Source organism: Echinops telfairi, unplaced genomic scaffold (assembly GCF_000313985.2).
Source record: "Echinops telfairi isolate 266 unplaced genomic scaffold, ASM31398v2 ScPeMD7_16;HRSCAF=60, whole genome shotgun sequence".
Lineage (NCBI taxonomy): Eukaryota > Metazoa > Chordata > Mammalia > Afrosoricida > Tenrecidae > Echinops > Echinops telfairi.
In genome coordinates, this window is record NW_022103913.1 from 3,542,790 (window position 1) to 3,551,096 (window position 8,307).

Consider the following 8,307-nt stretch of genomic DNA (forward strand, 5'->3'; position numbering starts at 1 on the left):
TGTTTTGAGAATGATGAGGGCAATGAATGTACAAATGTGCTTTACACAATTGATATATGTATGGATTGTGATAAGAGTTGTATGAGCCCCTAAAAAAAAAGAAATAGGGTTTCTGGAGCCCTAATAATTCGTCCCATAGGTTTATGTAACCTAATAAAGTATGGAGTGGATAAGGAGCCTAAGGTTGATGGCTAATAGACAGAGGTCAGATAGTCCTCCCCCTTCAACATTTTACCAGTTCTGACACCAACTCTCTCTCTCACAGTACTCTCCATTTCTTTGCTGGGCTGGACACTTCATTGCAGTGGCCACACAGAACTCAAAGACCATAGTCACAGTTCTGAGCTTATTAGGGAAGTAACAGGTTACAGTTGAGGTTTAGGAACGTTCAGCATACAGTTCTTTGGTTAGGGTAGCTTCTCAGCCTCAGAGCACTCATTCTCTTCACTGCTCAGGTAAGTGTTACAAAGTTCTGTGGCCCCTCCAATAAGTGTCTGGAGACACCCCACTCCACCAGCAAGTCACTCCCCCTACCGGAAGTCACTCAGTTCTGTCCCTCCGCAGGTTGGTATACTAGTCGCCTTGCTCCAAGGGCTGGGAAGCACAGCCTTTGATGCTGGTCAGCTGGTTCTGCTGCTGCTGTTTATCTGCCACACTTGCTGGCTTTGCTCTCCATCTCTAATGTTACGTCAAAGATGTGAAAAAGGTGAAACTATTTGATACAGATTAGTAAGTAAGTATAAGTAAGCTTGAGCTTACTTTGCCTTTGGGTAATCTGAGATTATATGCCACCTATCATGCCCACATTCCAGAGCCAGCAAAAAAGAAGGGAGGGTGTGTGTGTGTGCGCGCGCGTACGCATTAGCCATGTCTCCTTCCTTCAAGGACATTTAAGTTGCACACAACATGGGCACTTATACTTCATTGGCTAGTTCTTGGTTGTGCCCAATCCTCACTGTAAGGAGGGCTTTATTTCAGGTGGCCATGTGCTCTGCTCAAATTCAGGTCTTGTATTGCTGTGGAAGGAAGGGAAAACCAGCAGATAGCGAGCAGTCTCTGTGACATATTTGTTTGTGATAATCCAGGCTGTCTGGACTAAAACTTATGATGTTAGGATGAATGACAAATGTTAGCCTTGTGTGTAAAATACCTGTGTTTGGAAAGCACAAGTAATGCTGAAGGAAGGACTGCCTCATTTGCTTTCGGAAAGTTTCCGTCATTGTTACTCTTAGGGCTGCCCTGTTATTTCTGCATGTCAGCAGCTACCCAGAACTTTCAGAGGACCCTAGGTCATTCTTGTGGTTAGAATTACCACCTCACCAGAATGTTCACAGGTTCTCAGTTCTACATCATCATTTCTACATCAATCCCATAAACTAATTTCAGTGAGTTTTAGTAAATCAACTAGGTTGCGCAAGCATCACCATAAAGACATCCCCCAATAAGATCCTCCATGTTCCCTACCTCACCGACCCCCACCTCCCACCCACTGCTCTCCTTCCTGCCTAGACTGATTTGCCTTTCTGAATGGTTCACATAAGTGAACCCCCCCGCCCCCCCCAAGTATTATGTGTTGGGCTGCTGACCACGAAGTAAGAGTTAGAAACCACCAGCTGCTCTGTAGGAGAGGAATGATGCGTTCTACTCCTGTAAAGAGTTAATGTCTCAGAAAACCACAGGGGCAGTTCTACCCTATGTATCGGCATTGATTCGATGGCAGTGAGTTTGGTCTTTGGGTTTGGACCTTATTTTTGAAAAGCATTGATCACTTCTTGATCTTTTCTTCTTTACTTAATTATTTAAGTACTAATCACTTACATCTCCAAACCAGGTGGCTAGCCTCATGAGCGCAAGGAGCACATCTGCCACAGGCTGCCACGGCCCTGGCAGTTCCAGTACAGCGTGAGTCCTCGGCAGCATCTGCTGGACTAAGGCGAGAACTTGGTTCTCCCAGCGTCAGTGGAGCCACAGCACTCCTCTCTCCTTAGACTCTCTAAGGGCTGGGAACCCCCTTCTCTTCATCACTTACTCTGAGAATCCAAAGAATGGGAAGAAGTTATTTTGGTGGTAGTTGAACAATTTGATAAAGTTACTACAAATACTTAGATTGTACATATGGGATGGATGACTGTATAAAACATACCTAAGTAACGTAACAGATGTAGAGTAGTGGGATAGAGAGGCCATGGGAGTGGTCAGGGAGGGCCTCTCCGAGGAGGTGGCCGTGAAGCTGAGGCTTGTTTGATCAGGAGTCAGCCGTGTGAAAGCCTGGAGAATAGCAGTTCAGGCACAGAGACCAGCTGAGGTCCTCCAGGTGTGAATGAACGAGGTAGCTGTGGCTGGTATTGAGTGGAATGGACAGCAGGGAGAGGTGAAATAAAAATCTGAGCAGGATCCAATAGCCCCCAGGAAGGAGTTTTCTTTCTTTCTTTTTGAATAAGACTCCACTGGAAGGTATAATACAGAGGAACAAGGGTTTCCGATTTGAAAAGATCATTCTAGCTGCGAGGTGGAGGATGCTGTCAAGTGGCAGTAGGGGAACCAGTTGTGAGGCTGTTGTGACATCCAGAAGGGGGAGGATGATGGCATGGACTAGGTGGAAACAGAGATGGAGAAGTGTGGTCTTCCCAGCTCTTCTCAGTGTGGTTAGGATGGAGTGGCACCGGCTAAGCGGCCGGATGACTCCAGGCCCTGGGCTGTCTCTTGGCCACCATTCCAGACAGGGCTGGCTTCAACCCAGTCTTATCCAGGGCAGTTTGTAAGTCTTTCCCAAAGCCAGCTGATCCATTTCCCTTCTCCTGCGGTCAGTGTCACTTCTCTTAAAACAGCACGGTTCCTCCCCCCAACTACCAGGACCCCAATATTGCCTTGCAGACCTGGTTAGACCAGATGATGCACAGCAGTACAGATGGGAATTAGAAACGCAGGGAATCTAGGACAGATGAACCTCTCAGGACCAGGGGTGACAGTGGCGATACCAGGAGGGAAAGGGGGTGAAGAAAGGGGGAATGGATCACAGGGAGCTACATATAACCTCCTCTCTGGGGGATGGGCAGCAGAAGGGTGGGTGAAGGGAGACGCCGGACAGTGTAATATAAGATACAATAATAATTTATAAATTATTAAGGGTGCATGGGGGAGAGGGGAGGAGGAAGGGAAGGGGAGGGGGGAAAAAGGAAAATGAGCTGATTCCGGGAACCCAAGAGGCAAGCGAATTTTGGGAATAATGAGGGCAACAAATGTATAGATGTGTTTTATACAATTGATCTATGTATTGTGATGAATTGTATGAGCCCCAATAAATTGATTAAAAAAACAAAACAAAAAAAGAACAGCGCGGGACCCTGGAGATGGGAGAGAGCCTCCGTGTGGCCCTGAAATTTGAGTTCCTGGAGCTGAACAGAAAAGTTAAGTTCACCTGCCTCCATTCCATTCTTCCAAGCTGGTCATGTGTTGAGGGTTTCATTAAACTTTGTATCTTTATGGGGACAGCCTGGCTTTACCATCTGGGTGCTGTAAGAGAATTCCCAGGTGGTCAGCACTCAGCTGCTAACTGAAAGACTGGTGATTTAAGTCTATTCAGAAGTGCCTTGGAAGAAAGGCTGGTGACCTAGTGCAACAGAATCAGCTATCAGAAACCCTATGTGTGATTTCCCCGTGACACACATGGGTCACTATGAGCCAGCGTCAACCGAATGGGACCTAGCTTGGTTTACACTTTTTTCACACCACATTTTCTACCTGGGAGCACACAGGTGAATGTGTACGTGTGACAATACTGGACTTGGTGGGATGGAAGTACAGTGTAGAGTTTGGAAATTTAAATTTCCTTAAATTAGAAGCCTTTAACATAGCAGTTTCTTTTTATATACTCCAGAGCTGTACTCTCTAATATGCTGTCGACACTGCTGCTGCTGTGAGGTGCTGTTAAAGGACACACTGCTCGGCCCCGTGGCATCCTCACAGCTGTTGTTCCGCCTTAGCCCATTGTTGCAGTCATTGTGCCAATTCATCTTGTCAGGGGCCTGCCTTTTTTCCCGTGTGTCTACTTTATCAAGCATGATGTCCTTCTGCAGGGACGGGTCTCTCATGATAATATGACCAACGTCCTTGGGACAAAGGTTTGCCATCCTTGCTTCTAAGGAACATGCTGGCTATTATAGTGATGTCACCGCTTAGTCCAGTTGTGAGGATTTTGTAATCCTTACCGAAGGCTGCAATCCCTGATCTTCATCAGCAAGAGCTTCAAGTGCTCACTTTCAGCAAGCAAGGTTGTGCCCTCTGTATATCGCAGGTTGTTCAGAAGCCTTCCTCTAGTCTTCAGTCCTAATGTGGGGAGCGGATGGGGTCAGAGTGTGGTTAAGCAGGTCTGGTAGGTATGGTGTTTTGAAAAATGGTTGCTAGTCTCCTAGGCATTCTTAGAAGGACACAAGGATTGGATTGAGTCAAACAAGCAAGCAAACAAACAAACAAGAACAACAAAACACTGTAATTGATTTAAGCCTGAGAACCAGAATTGCCAGTTCTGCCAAACTCTAGAGCAAGAAATGAAAATCCAAATATTGACCTATCCTCACCTGAGCTTCACTAGAGCTGACAGAAGTCCCCCTGCAGATGAACCACATGTCAAAATGAGGACGGTTGTGTGCAGGAGGCAGTAAGGGATTCCTGAGATCCCCAGAAGAATGGACACAAACATCAAATCGGTGTGGTGCATTCACTGTGCCATCTGCTGAAAACATTTACGAAAAGCCTGCTGGGTGTGCTGCCAGGTTCTGGCGGTATAGGAGCTCCTGGGAGGTGTGAGCATGGGGTGACCTGCTGTGATATGCGCCCCAGACTGGGAGTGGAGAGCCCTAAGCTACCTTCCACTTTGGGCTCCAAGGACACCCCTGGTGCAGAGATTACCAGGCCACTGTGGGCCTGAGGGCACATCCATTGCAAACGAAGTCAGCTACCAGCACGCATGTTCCCTGAATTCCTGATCCACATGCTCACCTTGCCATTCTCTAGTAAGACCAGAGATTTCGTATTGAGTTGACACAAAGATGGGAGGTTTCTTTTATTTATTTTAACAAAAATACACATTGCTTGTGAAAGCAATTCTGTTCAAAATTTGGCTTGGGCTACATATGGTATCTATGTAAACTGAAACTGGAAGCCTAGAACCTTCTGAGAACTTTACTTGAGCAAGTGGATGGGATTTGCTATTTTTAATTATTTCCTAATTTAAAAGAGCATGCTAGACCATTGCTCTGGTTATCTAACAGAAATAGCAGCAGATGCTATTCAGAAAGTGCTGAAAAGTTGGGCTTAATGTACCAATTGCTGTTTGTTTGTTTTTTAATCAGGAAATCCATGTATGTGATCTCCTGGTTACAAATCATTATTGTAATTTTAAGATATTTGTGTATTGTTCACACCCCCCATTTGTTTCCAAAAGATTTTAAAGGGTCTGAAATTAGAGTGAAAATCATTGAGATTTCAATTACTATTTCCATTCTAAGTTTGGCGTGGAGAACATCAACAAAAACTTCAGCAGTTTAAAATGTGGTATCAAGGTCCCCCTATCAGTGTATTATCTCTTTAGCTCTGAAGCAAATAATGTGGGAGCGACAGAGACTCAGACATTTGCCAGAATTGGAAAAAAATTATGGCAATGAAGAAAAGCAGTCCTTTTAAATCACAAAGCAGATGTCACATTTTCCCTCATTTAGCTACTTCATGCAGAAGGAAAAAAGAAAATTATCATACAAAGTCTTTCAAATTCCTTCATTAAGGAATGTACTATCATCTTGATAGCTATCTATTTTTTTTCTCTCTTCAAATGGAATAAAATATACCTGTTACTATATAGGTCATTGATCTAGAAATAACATTTTAGGCATGCCATCAATTATCGTATCATTTTAAATTTGCATTCAAATAAATGGACGATTTCATTTTATTCTCACCCAGTTCTATGAGATCAGTAGCTAGACCTGGAGATCTGCTCCCATAAAGATTACAGCCTATTAAATCCTGTAGGGCAAGTCTCTATCACGTGGGGTCTGTGAGGGGAAAATCCACTGGACAACAAGAGACCAACAGCCCTTTCACCAGTGGAGGATCTGAGGTCTGAAGAACTTGTGTCTTGTCTGACAGCATGCTTCTGAACAGTAGGAAAGACCAGGGACACGATGGCATTATTATGTATTTATGCAACAGGTAAACATTCACTCTGTGACCAGTGCCTATTGTCTAAAGGCACTGGGTTCGACCCTGAGAGTGAAAGGAGATATGGCTATCCTCTGTCCTCAGGGAGCTTTCAGTCTTGACAGGAGCATCAGACACGTGTGTAAATCATTGTGATGCTCACCGTCCCCAAACCAAAACCCACTGCCAAAAGTAGCCTTCAGTACTGATTACTTGAAATACCTTATTTATATTTTGCTTAATTCTGAAAGCCATAGATTATTCAGGATGAAGATAATGATTGCTCATGTAAAGAGAAGGTATTGTGATCCAATTTTCATCTGTGCATCTCTTAGGCTTAAGAAGCTGCTGCTGTGTCCCTTTCTGTTTAATAACGTTATTTTCACATTGATGAGACAGTAAAAGTGGATGCCAATTCGACAGCCTCTGCGTGTACAATTCAGTGAAGTTGATCACTTTCAAGTTATGCACTTTTTCTCAGTTTTTTCTTCTGTGTCTTTTTCTAGACCTTATTTTATATCACAGGGTTATTTTACATGGCCAAGTATGCACAGTCAAACCCACTGGAGGTATTTCTCTAGCATAACCTTGGGTAGTTGCCCTGCTCATGTATGTTGAAGTCCTCATACCGAGTCCACCTTCCAGAAGTCTGATTACATTTGAATCCCATTCACATGTAGTTCAAAGACAAAGTCGATGAAAAGTATATAATTGGTATTTATGTCTTCCCCCAAACCTCTATACGGCTTCTTGGAAAGTAAGTAGCAGTGAGGGACTGGCAGGGGAGTGAGAAACTTTCAACATACAGTGATGCACTAGTAAGATCAGTGGTAAATGCCAGGCGAAGTAACAAAACTTTGCTACTAAGGTTCCCGTCCATGCATGCACTGGCTTCTTCCAAACAAGAACAGTGCTTGAACATGTCTGTGATTAGTGGTAACTGAAGACAAGTTCTCTCAATAATGCACTTGGCTTAGCCTTGTTTGGTGTCTTTAAAAAAAAAAAAGTCCAATTAAATGAATGATTTCCCAGCCTGTGTGTTGCCCGTTCGCTTTCGGAAACTAGTGAACGTGGTGTCAAAGGCGCAAAGTAAACACCCTGGCAGCCACGTTCTGCTTTTGAATTCAGTTTCTTTGGCATCTGAGCTGCATAAGGAACAGTTAAAAAAAAAAAAAAAAGAAATGAATGATTTCCTAGGCAATCTAAGTTCATGTTGGGCAACTTAAGTTCAAGGCACAGAGGTCAGCTAAGAAGGTTATGATGTCTGGTTTTTGTTTGTTCGTTTGTTTGGGTGATTCCGTGGAGGAGCTCTTGATAGATTTTCTCAAAGGACAAAGGACAATCATAGGGGTTGACGAGGAAGAACTTTCAGAAAAATTGCATTGGTGAGAACTAAGCCGGGGAAGTTGTCTGGAGGGATGTTTTCTATCATGACAATGTACCAGCTGCTCATTCTTCGAGGGTAGCAAGGACTGGCCATGAGAATTTTATGGAGAAACTTTACCCCTTCCAGCTGGCAGCCCTCATCATGATCCTTCACATTTCTTTTTGCATATGAGCAATTGATGGTCTGTTCCACAGTTGGTCCCTAGCCTTATTTGGGCTACTGATACTGCATTTCTCTATTGTCTCTTCCCACAGATGTAGTAAATATGGTTCCTGTGTATTCCATCAGGCAAGGCCCATATGTTTCTGTTGTTGGTAGTAGGGGGCGGAGGGAAGGTGTTTGCAATGAAAGTTCTTGGTCTTGCACAATTCTGTCATGGGATTTCCAGTTTTGTTTCTTTTGTTTTTAATTTGTTTATTTTATTTTATTTAAAAAATAAACATACAGTTTATATATTTTAAATATAAACATAAAATTATTGGGGGCTCATACAATTCTTATCACAATCCATACATATGTCAATTGTATAAAGCACATTTGTACATTCGTTAAACGCATCATTCTCAAAACATTTGCTCTCCACTTAAGCCCCTGGCATCAGTTCCTCATTTTACCCCCCTCCCTCCCTTCACCCCCTCCCTCATGAACCCTTGATAATTTATAAATTATTATTTTGTCATATCTTACACTGTCCGACGTCTCCCTTCACCCACTTTTCTGTTGTC

The 8,307-nt window shown here is 43.6% G+C and overlaps 1 protein-coding gene and 1 non-coding gene across 2 annotated transcripts in view; both read left to right on the top strand.

Moving 5' to 3' along the window:
• Nucleotides 1-8,307, top strand: part of PCOLCE2 (procollagen C-endopeptidase enhancer 2) — a 90,274-nt gene that overhangs the window by 3,185 nt on the left and 78,782 nt on the right. The window lies entirely within an intron of this gene.
• LOC115868645 lies at nt 7,226-7,357 on the top strand. Its single transcript, XR_004045721.1, has one exon. It is a non-coding gene; the product is annotated as a small nucleolar RNA SNORA13 (small nucleolar RNA).